The 17,842-nt window shown below is 37.5% G+C and overlaps 1 protein-coding gene and 1 long non-coding RNA gene across 6 annotated transcripts in view; one reads left to right on the plus strand and one right to left on the minus strand.

The window, feature by feature from the left end:
- The window catches only part of LOC126764341 (uncharacterized), a 473,995-nt gene that overhangs the window by 379,266 nt on the left and 76,887 nt on the right, over nucleotides 1–17,842 (minus strand). The gene's annotated exons all lie outside the window — the stretch shown is intronic.
- The window catches only part of LOC126764081 (synaptosomal-associated protein 25), a 532,618-nt gene that overhangs the window by 276,651 nt on the left and 238,125 nt on the right, over nucleotides 1–17,842 (plus strand). The window lies entirely within an intron of this gene.

Below are 17,842 nucleotides of genomic sequence, written 5' to 3' on the forward strand. Positions count from 1 at the left end.
GGCACCGCCCCGACCAACCGACAAAATTAAGTACGTGATATTCTTCCCTTATTCCTATTTCATTTTCCAGTGCACAAATCAAGAAGCAATTAATATAACGGAACAAAGTTTTGCACGAATAATTTCCTCAGTGTCTGAACAAAAATTGTTTAAATCCAACGAAAACTGTTCAAGCCTCTAGGTACCGTTTATTTGGACCCAGTATCAATAGTTGACAAATATTTTCGAAGTTCCGGGTGACTTTGTACCGCATACTTATATAATTCACATCTCAATGAAAATGGGAGGGCGTATGATACTCATAACAGTATACCTTTGTGCCTAAAATAGATAAATTATAGCGAAAACTTGTCCTAGTCCCTACATAACTATTACTAGGATTTTCGAACATCCGACTGACTTTACTCTACTATATGATCGGTTTTTTAGTATGTGATATAGGCAATAATAATCGATACTACCCAAATTCCCAATACTACATACAATGATTTTCGTTTTTCTAACAAACCAATATTGAGGCAAGCATTTGAAGAAGTGTGATTGAATGCAGTAATCGCCGAATATTTAAGCGCGTTGTACGAACCCAACCCAAAAAGGCTTAAACGTGTCATGTTAGATGGCACCAAAAATTATTACAGGGATATCAAAAGATTTTTCTGTAATTAATATGTGCATTTTTTAATATAAAATGAAATATTATTATTAAAAAATATAATATTAAAATATTATTTATTTATTAATGTCGCCACTCCAATTTAAAAAAATCCACTGTTTTTGAAGGAACTTAATCCAACACTGTATATTTTGATGATTTTGAATTATTAAAATAAGCTGCAAAAAAATTAAAATTATATTATAATATTTAAGGGGTTATTTAAGGTTTCAGCGCACATTTTTCAATTTAAATAATTTAAATATCAAAAAGTCTTCTATTATTTTATTATGCATCTTGAAAACCGCAAGAACATATTTTCCACGAACGAACCAGTGCAGCATTGTGCTATAAATCTACCAAAAGCTACACCCACCGAGTTGTTTGAATTGTATAAACGTGCGCTTGCTTATATGTAAGTAGCTTTGCTTTGTGCTTTCCACAAATACTGCTCTGTTCATCGGCTCAATCGATTGAAATATAATTTCACCAAACTGAAGTGCATCTGATTTAATCAACACAGATACAAACTGCAGTATCATAATGTCACTTTAAATGTACTATTAAATGGTAAAAAAAGCACTTTACGAATGCAGATTGTTTCGGCATCCCCTTGCCATGCCGAAACTTCTTTTCTTTTTTTGTGGGGTTTGCTGCTACAAATTCTTATGATATGCCAATTGAATTCAATCGTTCTCAATCAATTAGATTGGTATTCGCAATGACGATCAATAATTCGCAAGACCAAAGGTTGTCTGTTTGGGGCTTGGATTTGGGTATAGCATGCTGTTCTCACGGATTCGTTGGAATATCCCTCTTTTTTTTGATACAAAAGATTTCACATACATACCATACGTCGGCTTATTAAGTCTAGCGACAATACCCCTAGCCAAGGTATGGTCAGAATAGGGGCTCCTATAAGAAAATGCCTTAGGATTAAGGCTACGAATTCAGGGGCATCTTGCAAAGCGCAGTGATTGGCCACGAAGTGAGAACAGCTTCAATTCGAATTATGATAAAAATGTCGTGAATTCTTCATAATTGAACTTGTAGTTTCCAGCTACCTATTTCAAGTTTTTTTATAGCTGATTCCCACAAACCTTGGGGGGTAAATTGCTAATTAGGGCGTTGGGGAGTCTCAGATGACACTTGTTTCAGAAAATCCACAAATTGTTCTCCTGTAGCTTTTCGGTCTCCGATAAATGTTTTGTCATTGCAACTAATTATTTTCGAGGGAAAACTACGCCGTCCGAATGCCGTGAATGCCTATATCGTCACATTGATATGTATATACTCTGACGACTCGGAAGATTATTCGACTTTCCGAGCGTATCGGCAATTGTGGAAAGAAACGAGAATCTGTTAACCATTCGGGGCCATTCCCCCAGAAGTGCAATGTTTGCATTCTCCTGTACCTACATCAACAGGATCGTTACCACTAGCTACGTGTCGCCAAGTAGGTGATCCTACTAGGTCAAGGACTTAACACGTTCGGTTGGAAATATTCGCCTTCCATGCAGGTATTGGTTTTCTAACAAGACTTGTTTAATTTTGGAATCGAATAAGTTTAAACACATTTCATCGGTGCTCGATAGAAAGGCCTATTTACCCTATTTTTAATTTTGTGTATTGCTACTTTGAACATGTACTGTAATGATGCTTTGACTGGCATTTCTTATGACAATAAAAGAAATGTAATTTGTTTCTACATAATTTTCGTGAATGTGCATGTTACAAGCAACTTGCGCATAATATTTTTGATTTAATAAAATTGTTTCTTTCATTAATTTTTTATTGTTGAAACTTCTGCATAGATCGCATGTCGCTTGTATTTGCTCTGTTCAGACGTGTTCTGTAAAAGCTTTTGCTTAATTTGTAGTCGCTGCTGGGTTCGGGTCTATTGAAGTTTATGTTGAGGTGGTGTGGAGAATTTTTTTGTTTTAAAAAATTGTTTATCTACCCTTGCAGCGATTTCATACTGGGTAGTAAGGAAGTCTTTCATTTGTTGCCGAGATTTTTTAGAGATTACAGCGATTCCTCTCCCAAAAAACATACTGTGTGTTCAAAGTGTACGGACGTCTCAATTTATAATAATTCGTTAATATTTACAAAAAAACAAAAAAAAATCAAGGGAGAATTTAAAAAAAAACACAATTTATTAAATTGTAAACAAACAAAGCATATAAACAACAGTGCACACAAATTGTTAGTAATAAACATAAATAAACAGTGCACGAATCAAAAGGTAAAAACAAAAAAAATCAAACAAACATTAATGAGTGCTTCACAGCATCACCAGCAAGGCCGTAGGCATTCCTCAAATGCCTACTTCAGCTTTATCGAGCCGGCGATGATGAGTCATCGCGGTGATCAGCTGAAATCGAAACAAAGCAAAGGACGCAGTCAGCAGAAGCAGCAGAAAACAACAATTGGGAAACAACAAATGCGCTGACAGCAACCAATCTGCAGGTACGCGCTGGCAACGGAAAAACATAACGCAAGGCGAGAATGTACCAAATAAAAGGGACCGTCTATTCCAGTGGTTCCCAAACTTATTTTGTCTACCGCCCACTTTGAGAACAAATATTTCTTTAGCGGCCCCATTTCTACACCTATTTAAAAACCACCATAACTTCAAATTAATTATTGTGACCTATATATGTATATTAACGGAGAATTCTAAACGAAACTTTTACTATAACCAGCAACTTGAAACCGGAGCGCAATAGGTAACATACAACGGCGCTTAGGTCTCAGGTTAACTCTTACGGGCTCCACCTGCCAATAAGAATGATTATTGAAACACAACTTTATAGTTTTAAAACAGAGAATCTTTTATTAAAAATAAAACTAAAATAATCGATCCATATATGAAAACTAATGTGAAGGATGAATCTGATGCTGTTTAATAAGTTATTATCAGGTTCCAATTTACTCAAGAACAGTCGCAAGTCGCCACGTTCGGTAACAAGCAAACGATTTCTATTTTTAATAAGCAGTGTTGTCACAGCACTAAATCCACGTTCACACAAATATGACGATGGGAATTCTATCAAGAATCGTTGAACGATTGACCACAATGCAGGGTACAATTGCGAGATCGGTTTTTGTAGCCAAAATTCTTGGTAACCATTTTTGAACTTGATTTTTATTTCCTCGTTTGTTGTCAATTCTATAAGTTCTTCTTCCAGCTGAGGTGACATTGCTGTGTTTACATTTGAAAACGGATCCAACACCCAGTCTGGTATTTCCAAGTTCAAAATGTCCTGGTATCGTTCGGTGAAGTCAATGTGGAGGTTTTCCAAATGTTGGCACTAGGCAAACAATTCGACGTTACTGCATGATACTGATAAATTCGGAAAATTCTGAAGCTCACGTGTGCCCAGATTCTTTTTGTGTAGAAGCAGTTTGGCTGCGAAAGCAGCAACGACGCTTTTTGTTTTAATTATATTTAGTTTATCGCCTTGCAGTTGGAGATTCATGTCGTTGAACAATTTATACAGGTCTGTCATGTAAGCTATATCATTCTTTGATGTTATGAGCTTGTCTTGAAATTCTGTATCTTTAGTTTCCAAGAACTCTATAACAGAGTCAAACAGGTTGTAGAATCGAATCAGACAATTGCTTCTTGATAGCCAACGAAATTCAGTATGAAACAACAAACGATCAAATCATTCATTCAAAGAGCTGTTGCGGATTTTATTGACTGCTTTGATGACATATTGCAGTGATTGAAATAGTTTTTCACTTAAGTTTCTAGCAACTAAATGTTGTCTATGAATAACGCAATGTACACCAAGGACATCTGGAATTTTATTTTTTAAGTGCGCTATTAAGCCTTTATGGCACCCTATCTTAGCCGGAGCGCCATCCGTAGCAATTGAAATAATATTTTTCAAAGGAATCTCTTTCTCATCGCAAAACTTTTCCAATATATTGAATATGGTTTCGCCTTTTGCATCTGTCTCTAAATTTCTAGCAAATAATAGTTCTTCAAATATTTTCTCATCTTTAATAAACCTCACGTAAGACAGCAACAATGCTTCATTAGTTGGTAAAGTGGAGTCATCGAGCTGAATTGAGAATTGACTTGTCCTCAGGTGATCGCACAATGATTCTTCAATGTTTTCAGCCATTTCATCAATTCGTCTTTGCACAGAATTATTACTCAAAGGAATTTTTCGGATAATATTTGCGGCCGGTTTATGAAGCACGGTAGTTATTACTTCATTTATTGCTGGAAATATTAACTCTTCTCCGATGTTATGTGGTTTGCCTTTTTGAGCAATTAACGAAGAGATACTGTGCGAAGCTCGAAGTCCGTCGTCATCTTGCTTAGCAGCCGCCGATGCTACACTTGGCTGAGTATTATGCTTCTTCTCTAGGTCTTGAAAATATGCTACATTATTGTCTATCTTATCTGGATGCATTTTATTCAAATGATCTTGCAGTCTTGAAGGCTTCATTGCTTCATTCGAAAATGTTTTCAGACATAGAAGACACAAAGGCGAGGATGGGTTTGTGGGATTTTCAATGAATCCGAATTTAATGTATTCCGCACAGTATGCTCAAAACGTGCGCTACATCAGCTACCTACCCGACGTCATTTCGCAGGTGATAAAATAAATTATTCAAGAGCTCAAAGCATGCGCTACATCAGCTCGAACCTACCTACCCTACACCTTTGCGCAAATGATTATATTATGAAAGCAAATGCCCACATACAGATTTGGCAATGGCGATAGCAATACGTTTGACAGTTAGTACACAAATTCTATCCTGTCGAGATGCCCCGTTATGAAACGGAGCGGCCGATTGATATGATTTTAATTTTTTCTATATTCAATAAAATAGGACAGATATATGTATGAACTACGCGGAAAGAAATATAGAACCGAGTTTGAGCAATCTTTTAATTCATATTAGTTGATGTTCACAAGTTGTTGTTGAGAGTCGAGAGCTCATAAAAAACAAATAACCCCCCAGGCCTCTACACAACGCCCCCATTTTCTTTCTGGGTCTCTTACCGCCCCCCTTGACAGCTGCAGCGCCCACAAGGGGGCGTTATCGCCCACTTTGGGAAACACTGGTCTACTCAGACTGGTATTGATCGCTACATTAACGTAAAAAGAAAATTAAGTCCAGTTAAATCAGCGGTCAATACTGTTGTAAATAGGCACAATAACCTTGAAATAATATCTCCTAGTAAGCCGACATATTGACCTAGTCCTCGTTAGAAAAGCTGATACATGTATTGATCTATCTTCTGATAATCCAAGAGTGGGTCTTACATCTTATAAAACGAATTGGCTAAAATATAAAAACTACGTGAGTAGCCATATTATTGTTGAGTACAGAATGAATACAAGAAGAGATATTGGCGAAAGCATAAGAGAACTCAATGAAATAATTACTAGCGCAGCTGTCTTGGCAACACCAATCAAAACTATAAGCCGCTTGGTCTCAGAAAAATCACTAATAGAGAAATAGAAAAACTTGTGTATGAATAAGTCGTGCCAGACGTGAATGACTTATAAATCTTTCCTTCCACTTAGCTTCAATAAAACTCAGCTGTATGTAAATTTAAAAAAGCGCTTTAACGTGAGGAAGAATTCAACACCGAAATGTATGTAAAGAATATGTGTCCAAAATCAAACAAGCAAAATTCCCTTTGGAAAGCCCAAAAGTCCATGAAACTACCAACTGACTCCAACATGCCTATACGAGACTTGGGTGGAAATTGGCCTCGAAGTGATGAGGATACTATCCAATTTCATAAAAAAAGTCGCAGACTATCTCGATAAATAAACCTGGGAAAGACTAAAGTATTTGGAAAAGTATTACTATCAAAGATGTTTCCTTTCCTCAACGAAAATAATACAGTAAAAACACGTCAAATCGGATTTCGTGCGAAACATGGCACAATAGAACAAGTAAATAGATTACTAACGAAATAAGGAAAGCATTTAAGCACAGGGAGTCCTATTCAGCAATATGTAGGTCAGGCGTTTGATAAGGTGTGGCACGAAGGCCTTTTATATAAGATTAAAATAAATCTACTTTTAGATTTGTGTAAAACATTGGAGTCTTATTTAAATAATAGGCAATTTATGGTGAAAGTAGGAGATTTCAAATCTGATGAAAGACAGATAAAAGCTGATGCACCACAGGGCAGCGTTTTAGGCCCAACTCTATACATCATATATACAGCAGATCTTCCAATATTAACTTCAACTTTTGAGGACGAAACAGCTATAGTGAGCCGTAACAATTGTCACATTTTAGCATCAAGAATATTAGCGAAGGATTGTAAGTTCTGTCGAAGAATGGCTAGCGAACTGGCGTATAAATGTGAATGAACAAAAGTGTAAGCATGTAACATTTTCGCTAATACCAAAAATGTGCAGTAAAAATTAGCAATATTTTAGTACCCCAAGCGAACGAAGTAACTTATCTTGGTATTCGCCTAGATAGAAGGCTCACGTGAAGAAAAAACATCTCTAGTTAAATAACATGTATGAAGATTGGAGCTGCAAATTTAAATTGGCTTTTTAATAAAAACTCTAGATTTAGCCTAAACAACAAAGTGCTTTATATAATGCGGTCAGAAAGTCGATTTGGATTTATGGCATTCAACTAATATTGATATAATACAAAGGTTCCAATCGAAAATGCTTCGAACAATTACGTGTGCGCCATGTACATGCTTAACGAAGTTATCCATAAAGACCTTGGTATTCCTATGGTAAAGAAAGAAGTAGAAGATAGCAGAATTAAATATACATATATCTAAACTCCGAGATCACCCAAAGCCTTTGGCTAATGCTCCAATAAATAAAATAATATTGAAAAAAAAAGAGCGATTTCTCCCCCAAAATTAACGATTTTGTTGGAATGTTTTCTGTCGATAAATCCGACAAACAAATAGAAACAATGGATTGAAGTTTGATAAATGCTTCACATGTTTCCTTCTGAATTTGGAAAGATGTGAAAAATTTTACTGCTTGTGATTATTTTGGATGGTTTACATTGTGAAAAAAAAGCACCCGGAAATTGTTAATGGTAAGAGTGTCCTTAATTACTATGCCAAATATGAATGCGATCTGTCAAGCAGTTTGTTTGTGGCCTACGAGTAGTGCAAGGCCTTCAAAAACGGTCGAGAGATCGTTGAAGACATACTTCCTTTTGGACGACCTTCGACCTCTTCAACTCATAAAAATATCAAAAAAGTTAAAAATATGGTGCTTCAAATTCGTCAGAGAGCTATAAAAGAAATGGCAAGAGAGCTCGACATCACTCGCGAGTTCGTTCTAATGGTTTTTGTGGATATTTAAAGTATGAAACATGCAATATATCAACCGGAATGGAGGAACAAAACGAGTCGAAACCAAAATAACCACACCAAGGCCGCTCAAAAATCCATATAATGTTCATTGATTTTTTCGATATTCGTGGGTGGGTATATCATGAATTTGTTCCGAAGGGACAGACGGTCAATAAGAAGTGCTTTTTGGCCGTATTGAGGCGTTTTCGTGAGAACATCCGTTCAAAACGGCCGGAATTATGGAAGAACAGTTCATGGATTTTACACAATGACCAAATTTAAAGCCAAAAACGCAATGAATACCATCTATCAACCAACGTATTCAACAGATTCGGTTCAGTGCTATTTTGTTTTGTTCCCAAAACTGAAATGGCCGCTCCGTGAAATCTGTTTTCAGTCATTCGAAGAGATAGAGCTTAAATCGTTGAAAGAGCTAAAGGCCTTCCCAAAAAATGCTAATAAAAAGTATTTAGAGGACTAGAAAAATCGTTATCATAAGTGTGTTACATCTGGTGGGGATTACCTTTAAGGTGACAAAATAAATACTGATGAATTATTAAATATTAGTTGTTATATATAAAATTTTCGGGTATTTTTGTCACATTAAATTTAAACGGCTGTTAACATGTCGGTCATTTCTCATAACTACCACGAAGTACAACATTTCTGTGCCACAGAGGGGATGCCTGAACTTGCTTCTTGAGTTTATATTCGTGGTAGCTCATCTGTCTGTGCAATTGCTTTAATTGATCAGTAATTATTGCTTTTGTTTCTTCGAACTGTTGAAATCGTATAACTATAACATACAACTGCTATAAAAACTGAATGATCGGATTCAAGTTTTTCTAACTAATCTTGTGTATTTGTAAGGGTGCAATTGAAGTTAACATTTTTTCTTGTTTATAACAATTTTTTAATACATTATTATTTCAATAAATCCTATATACGCATTCGTTTTGTTTTGTGAAATTTTGCGATAACATTTCTTTTTCTCAAAACCAAGATAGGGAACAACTGACAGGCAGTTCTATGACGTATGTACATTTGTACTTACTAAAGGGGGATCCCTTTCAAGGCTTCCTACTTTTTAAAGAAAAAACGCAGAAAGTTCAACTTTAATTGGAAATGTTTATTATCATTCGAAAAGACATATTTGTAATATACTTTTTGATGATTATCTCTTTCAATCTATTCTTTGAGTCCAATTTTCAGTGACTCGTTCGAGAAATTATATTGAATAATAAAGTGTATTTTATATTATTTTATTTTCGAATCATAAAATTGTGTTTTTCTTATCGAACGACAAAATTTGTTGAACAACCTGTTCAATATGTTGAGTATAAGTTAGCGAAGCGCGGGAAACACATTCTTAACAGAACGTGAATTTTCATAATACAGTTGAACTATTTGACGTCGTTCAAGCGTAAGTCTTTCCATAATGAAATGCTAAGCAATACTGTACAAATTTAACATGACAGATTGACATGACTCTCGCGTGATCTGTCAAAAAAAGACTATTGAAAAAAGTACCATCACTTGGAGGATGGAGTCATGTGTAGAAGTTCACGCAAGTGAGGAAAGTTCTCTGATCGCCATTCACTTGGGAGTGGCCAGATACGATTCTTTTACATATGACTCAAGCAGATCACGACTTCCGGTCTTTGACCAAATATAGCCTAAGAACATCCGTTTGAAGGCGAGCTAAAGTCAGAAGGCAAAACATCCCCTCCGCAGGGTTGTGCGCTGGGTTTGGAAGCCACGCCACGTAAAAAACACCCCCAAAGAAAAGGAACAACAATCCTCGGATGAGAGAACCCCCTTTTGATGACGACCATGGCAAACGAAATAAGGACTACGATATCAGGGCATGCACCTGGAATGTCCGGACCCTTAATTGGGAAGGTGCCGCTGCCCAGCTGGCTGATGTTCTCACGAAAATAAAGGCTGACATCACCGCCGTCCAAGAAATGCGATGGAGGGGACAAGGACTGAGACGAGTAGGTCTTTGTGGGATTTACTACAGTGGCCATATAAAGTAGCGCAAGTTTGGTGTGGGATTCGTGGTGGGAGAGAGACTCCGTCGCCGAGTACTATCATTGTGTTGTGATAGACAAAAGACACGTCTCCAGTGTTCTAGACGTGCGTACGCTCCGAGCTCCTAACATCGACTCGGACCACTATCTTGTTGCAGCCAAGATTCGCACCCGACTCTGTGCAGCAAAAAACGCACGTCAAAAAACACAACGAAGGTTCGACGTCGAGAAGCTGCAATCACAATAGACAGCCGAACGATTTTCTACTCGGCTCTCTCTGAGAGCACTCCTCAACAACTCGGCATAAGGGAACTGTTGGACGGCATTTCAACTCCTTACGTACAGATGCAATCGAAACCATTGGTTTTCGGAAAATGCAAAAGAACAGCTGGTACGACGAGGAGTGCCGTGTCGCAGCGGAGAGAAAACAGACTGCCTATCTCGCAACGTTACGATCGACCCAAACACGTGCGGGATGGGATAGATACCGAGGGTTGAAGAGGGAAGCGAGACGCATTTGCAGACAGAAAGAGAAATTCTCTAAAATTCAATGAAAAAATGCGGCGGCTTGGTTTCAAGACAGGAGCATACTCTTGTAGAAACCCCAAAGGTAATCTAGTCACCGATGCCCAGAGCATACTTAAATTATGGAGGGAACACTTCTCCTGCTGCTGAATGGCATTGAAGGTGAACCCGATTCCCTAAGCGAACAAATGGTATTCCATTACCCGACCATGAAGAAGTTCCAATAGCAATTACCCGCCTGAAGAACAACAAAGCGGCGGGGGCCGATGGATTGCCGGCCGAGCTATTCAAACACAGAGGCGAAGAGCTGATAAGGAGCATGCATCCGCTTCTTTGTAAAATATGGTTAGACAAAAGCATGCCCAACGAATGGAATTGTGCGTGAGCTATGCCCAATCCATAAAAAGGGAGACCCCACAATCTGGTCCAACTACCGTGGGATAAGCCTCCTCAACATGGCGTATAAGGTTCTATCGTGCGTATTGTGTGAAAGATTAAAGCCCACCGTCAACAAACTGGTTGGACCTTAACAGTGTGGCTTTAGACCTGGCAAATCAACAACCGACCAGATATTCACCATACGCCAAATCCTGGAAAAGACTCGTGAAAGGAGAATCGACACACACCACCTCTTCCTCGATTTCAAAGCTGCTTTCGACAGCACGAAAAGGAGCTGCCTTCATGTCGCGATTTTTGAAATTGGTATTCCCGCAAAACTAATACGGCTGTGTAAACTGACGTTGACCAACACGAAAAGCTCCGTCAGGATCGGGAAGGACCTCTCCGGTCCGTTCGATACCAAATGAGGTTTCAGACAAGGCGACTCTCTATCGTGTGACTTCTTCAACCTGCTGCTGGAGAAAATAATTCAAGCTGCAGAACTTAATCGAGCAGATACAATCTTTTATAAGAGTGTACAGCTGCTGGCGTATGCCGAGGATATTGATAACATCGGCCTCAATACCCGCGCCGTTAGTTCTGCTTTCTGCAGACTGGACAAGGAAGCAATGCAAATGGGTCTGGAAGTGAACGAGGACAAGACGAAATATCTCCTGTCATCAAACAAACAGTCGTCGCACTCGCGACTTGGCTCTCACGCCACTGTTGACAGTCATAACTTTGAAGTCGTAGATAATTTTGTCTACCTTGGAACCAGCGTAAACACTACCAACAATGTCAGCCTAGAAATCCAACGCAGGATAACTCTTGCCAACAGGTGCTGCTTCGGACTGAGTAGGCAATTGAGAAGCAAAGTCCTCTCTCGACGAACAAAAGCCAAATTCTATAGGTCTCTCATAGTTCCCGTCCTGCAGAGGCCTAGCGATGACAACAACTTATGAGTCGACTTTGCGAGTTTTCGAAAGAAAAGTTGTGCGAAAGATTTATGGTTCTTTGCGCTTTGGTCACGGTGAATATCGCATTCGATGGAACGATGAGCTGTACGAGATATACGACGACATTGACATAGTTCAGCGAATTAAAAGACAGCGGTTGCGCTGGCTAGGTGATGTCGTCCGAATGGATGAAAACACTCCAGCTCTGAAAGTATTGGATGCAGTACCCGCCGGGGGATGCAGAGGAAGAGGAAGACCTCCACTCCGTTGGAAAGACCAAGTGGAGAAAGACCTGGCTTCGCTTGGAATATCCAATCGGCGCCACGTAGCGAAAAGAAGAAACGACTGGCGCGCTAGTGTTAACTCGGCTATAATCGCGTAAGCGGTGTCTACGCCCATAAAGAAGAATAAGATTTTGATCTTCTGTTACATATAAATATGTGTAAATGTGATTGTGTACACTTGCGGTAAGAAAAGAGCGCGAAGCGGAGTTCATAAATTAGGTATTTTCAGTACATTGTGTAGTCAAAAAGTCTTTGTATTTTGTCAAGAGATGTTGTAGTCGTATATCTCCAGTGCTACCAATCACATTGTGTTAGTATAATTATGTAGTGTTGGAAACGTTAAATTTAAGCTCCATTTAACCAAAAAAGTGAAAATAATGAAGAAATTCGCATTATTTATTATTTTGAAATATTTGTATAAAAAAGGGAGGAATTCCACGCAAGCCACTTATGAAATTTGTGAAGTTTGCGGAGAATATTCTGTATCAGTTCGCTCGCTGAATGAAGAACTTCGCTCTAGTCGACCTATCGTTGAAAAAGTCGGTGAAATTATGGAAAAGAATGACCTGCACCGTCACATAAGCAGCCATGACTAAAGAACTTAGCATTCATGTTCAGAATTGACTGTAACAAATGGTAGTCCAATGGTGCAAGGTATGGTGGATGCGTCAAAACTTCCCTGCCAAACTCTCCCAGTTTTTGCCGAGTCATCAATGTATGTGGTATTAACAAAAGACTTCTTCGAATACCCATCTATTGTTGAGATGAATTCATCCATGTTTGGAATAGAATAGCTGTCATCGATAGGAATACTATTTAGCTTGCGAAAATTAACAACAATTGTCCATTTCTCATTTCATAACCTGAAGTATCTGACTTCTTTGCTACCCCCCAAATTGGTGCTGAGTATAGGAAATCATTGTGGGAAATACTTTGATTGTAAAGCATTACTTTCATTTGCTTGTTTACTTATTATTTATAATTTTCAGGATATCTATACAATTTTACGTAGATTGGATTTTCATGAACAATTTTGATTTTATGTTTAATTTATTATTTAAAAGTGAGTTAGGAGACACTATATTAATATATTTTAAAATTTTTTGAAAAGTTTTTCGAATATATTTAACTCTTCTGAGCTTAAATGTTGAAGTCTAAATTTACCATCACTAATGTTATGATTTTCGTTCATATTTAATTCTTGAAGGCAATTGTCAAAATTTTCAGAATTTGATTTTTTCTTGAAAAACTTATGCCGAACACCATTAAAATGTATCATACTATTTCCCAGGTCAACTTAAGTTTTAAGTAGTTGAAGAATGTTTTTCAAAAATTATAAGCGAAAAAATTTCACTTCTTCATACGTTCGTCGCTGAAAATTCAGACAAACTTTTCCTATCGCTGTTGTTAATATTATTGGCGGAACAGACATGAATATTCCAAGCATTATTCAACTAACTGATGAACCAGTGTCGACTAAACATTTAAAAAAAATTTTATTAAACTTTAAATTAATTATGGGGAGTCTTCCGAAGCTGCTAAGAATGGGCGTGGCCCCGCCTTTTAACAAGTTTAATATACATACATACCTCCTAAGCCACTTAAGCTACAACAACAAAATTTGCTGAGTATAAATCTGTAAGAACTTCTACCGACAGTGTGAAAATGGATAAAATCGGAAGGTAACCTCGCTTACTCCACATACATGTATAACGGTATTGTTAAAAACTACTAAAAGCGCAACAAATCAATACCTAATTACGCCAGACACATTAAATTTTGCCTCCTTGCTGATATAAGAAAGCTTTATGGAAGCCGGTGTGAAAATTATACGATGGGAGTGGCACCGCCCACTTTTTGGTGAAATCTTATATCTCGGGACCCGACAGACCGATTTTGACAAAATTTGGTACGTGGTATTTGGTACTTTTTTAGTTCCTATACCACGTTGTGAAAATGAACGAAATCGGACAATAATCACTTGTACTTCCCATATAGCACAACTATGAATTTCACTTGATTCGTACATAAATCAAAAAATAATAAATATAACGGAATAAAACTTTGCCCCAAAAATGTATTTAGTGTGTCGTCTTATGACTAAAAATTATTTGAATACAATAAAAGCTGTTCGAGCACCTGGGCACCGATATACCTAATATAAAGATTTTCGAATTTCGGCCCATAATTTGTGTGTTGTCCAAATGAAAATTGGGGAGAGTGTTTTACTTGTGTATCTTTGTGCCTAAAATAGATATATTTGAGCTAAAACTTGGTTAAGCCCCTATACAACTAATATCCGGATTGTCGAACATTCGGCTGACTTTACTCTATATGATTAGTTTTACACCTTAAATTATTTCCCTGGCTTTGAGAGAGTATAAAATTTTCTGTTGCACCCGAATATAATAACGTCTTTTACTCTACAAACTTCTGAATTAAGTTCTTCGCAAAATAATTATTCTTGAATTTGATATTACTTATTTCTAAAATTAGTTTCGGAACTGCTCGCTGAACTCGTCTATAAGTCATCCAATTTGGTGGTGGTTTTCGTTTTATCACATCCAATGCAGCGCCTCTCAGTGTTTTTATAAAACAATAGGGGTATTCTCTTGTTCTTGGAAAACCTATGCACGGTGCACGAATTGCAGAATTTTCCACTTGGTGCAACGGCACAACAACAAACACACGCAGGAAATTATTTGCAATGGCTGTGAAATATAATATGTCAGACCAAAACCCATGTTTATTTTCATGCAAAGACGCGTACAAAAATTATTGCAACCCTGTTTTAGCTGTCATTTAACATATAGACGTATTTCGCCTTTCAATTATTGAAAAAGTTACGTTTTATATAGATTTTATAATTTCTGTTTAAATTATAAAGATTTGTTACAGCACAATAGTCATTCAATTTCATTCAATTTGACGAATCAGTTGTTCATATATCACTAGATTCTGCAATGGGTGCCCTCATGGCCTTGCATATTTCGGTATAGTATTTTTGCAATTTGTGTAGTCGTGCAATCTTGCAAGAGCAAGAGAATCCCCCTAATGTAGATAAAATACTTTCGCGACTTCTGAGATAGCAGATTTGCTTCTAATAATTTCTGGTACTCGGAACTATTCATTTTTTGAGAAGGGAATGCCAACGCTATTGTCTTAGAATTTGCGCCCATACCAAAAGGGAGCCGCTGCAGAGATTGCGCTTTGGAAAATACCGCGACTTTTTTCGTAAATCTCTCCACTCAAGGTCAAGCCTTACAAGTCCCAAAAGGCCCATGATCTCACACCGAAGCAGCAACAAGTAAGACTTGAGAGAGCGAAGCAGTTGCTTCGCTTGGCCGAAATCGGTCAAATTCTGAACATTGTGTTTTCCAATTGAGCAATTCCTAAACTCTCAAAACTATAGGGTTTAATTGACCGACCGTTCATACGAGAATCTAAGTTATCGGTTGGCCTCCAGGAGGCAGCACCCGCCACAAATAATGGTTTGGGCCGCTGTCACCGCAGATGGGCGCTCTCCAATTATTTTCATCGAGTCTGGCGTCAAAGTAAATGGGACATATTATCGGGAAAGTGTTCCGGAGGATCCTTTGAAGCCGTGGGCAAGCAAACATTTCAGTCGCAAACCATGGATGTTTCAACAAGACTCAGCACCGTCTCACAAAGCGCGAGTGAATAAAGAATGGCTGAAAAACAACGTTCCGAACTTCATTACGGCCACACAATGGCACTCGAATTCACCAGATGCGAATCCAATGGATTATTTTCTCAGGGCTATTTTGGAGAGAAAAGTCCGAAGTAAAAAATACACCAGTCTCGAGATGCTGTAGAAAGCCATTGTCCGTGAGTGGACTAAAATACCGGCAAGTTACATTCGGGCAGCTTGCGATTCGTTTTTTGACCGTTTCAAGGCCAAAGTTAAGGCAAAAGACGGTCATATCGAGCAAAAGTGAATTGGTCCTCAATTTATGATCACACATTTTGTACTTTAAAATAAATAAAAATAATTTTCCAAACCGAATTTATGGTTTTTTTAATTGGTTACACTTCGAATGTCGGACCCTGTATACTCTATAGCAAAATGTTGCAATACAAGATGAGTTGAATTCTGAGTTAATGTCTGTCTGTCCGTCCGTCAGTTTGTGTTAGCGATAACATGAGTAACAAGTAAGGAAGGGCTAAGTTCGGGTACCACCGAACATTTTGTACTCTCGCATGATAAAGTGATAATCGAGATTTCATTATCCGTCATTTACATATTTTTCAAATACCGTATTTGTGTAAAGTTTTATTGCGCTATCATCATTGGTTCCTAATGTATATACACTCAGTCCTTTTTTTACGCGATCTCTTTTTACGCTATTTCACTTTAACGCGGTTATTTTTGCAGCGCAAATTCCTTTTTTTACGCGAATTTCTCACTTTAACGCGATTGCTCTTTTTCGTTTTTCGCTTGGTCTTAAACTTGCAGCAGAATTGGAAAATTATTTTGTAGCAAATGATACTGATGTCGAACGTGCACGAATTTTTCAAAAAGAATTGAGTCTCTGCATGTTAAGATATAAAGAACTATGTACATCGGAATTTATTGGGTCCAAAGAGAAGCATTCAAACAAAATTAACTGAATTTATGGTGCAAACTCAGTCGAAGATGCTAAGTCAATCAGAACATCAATCCATAGTTCTTACTATTGATCCTGGTACAAATTCTAGTGATATCAGTGCCGGCCATCAAAATAAGCGGCTAAGAATAATTTACACTACGGATAATGACAGTGATTAAACAGCATTCAACGGTTTTTTCAATAAATCTACCTATTTTCTATTTTCTTCTCCTTTATATATGGTTTTTGTTTTGTATTTTTTATGTTGTTATGAATGAATAAATCATAAGTCTGAAATTTGAAATTTATTGTAATGTTTTTTTGCGCGTATATTTTGTTATATGCGATATTTTTTATATTCGGAACCAATTCGTTAGTTAATATTGGAAAACTAACCATTTTTACGCGATTTTTTTTTACGCGATTAGTGGCAGAACCAAAAATCGCGTAAAAAAAAGGATTGAGTGTATTATACAGAGAAGGCATCAGATGGAATTCAAAATAGCGTTGTATTGGAAGAAGGCGTGGTTGTGAACCGATTTCACCCATATTTTGTACATGTCATCAAGGTGTTCAGAAAATATTATATACCGAATTTCATTGAAATCGGTGGAGTAGTTCCTGAGATATGGTTTCTGGTCCATAAGTGGGCGACGCCACCCCCATTTTCAATTTTTAAAAAAAGCGTAGATGCAGCTCCCTTCTGCCATTTCTTCCGTAAAATTTAGTGTTTTTGACTTTTTTTGTTCGTCGGTTAACGAACTTTAAGTGATTTTCAACATAACCTTTGTATGGGAGGTGGGCGTGGTTATTATCCGATTTCTTCCATTTTTAAACTGTATATGGAAATGTCTGAAGGAAACGACTCTAAAGAGTTTGGTTGACATAGCTATAGTAGTTTCCGAGATATGTACAAAAAACTTAGTGGGGGATGGGGCCACGCCCACTTTTCCAAAAAAACCAATTCCAAATTTCACTTTAATATCTTTATTTATGGCTTAGTTGTGACACTTTATAAGTTTTCGGTTTTCGCCATTTGTGGGCGTGGCAGTTGGCCGATTTTGCCCATCTTCGAACTTA

The sequence above is a fragment of the Bactrocera neohumeralis genome, unplaced genomic scaffold (assembly GCF_024586455.1).
Source record: "Bactrocera neohumeralis isolate Rockhampton unplaced genomic scaffold, APGP_CSIRO_Bneo_wtdbg2-racon-allhic-juicebox.fasta_v2 cluster09, whole genome shotgun sequence".
Taxonomy (NCBI): Eukaryota; Metazoa; Arthropoda; class Insecta; order Diptera; family Tephritidae; genus Bactrocera; species Bactrocera neohumeralis.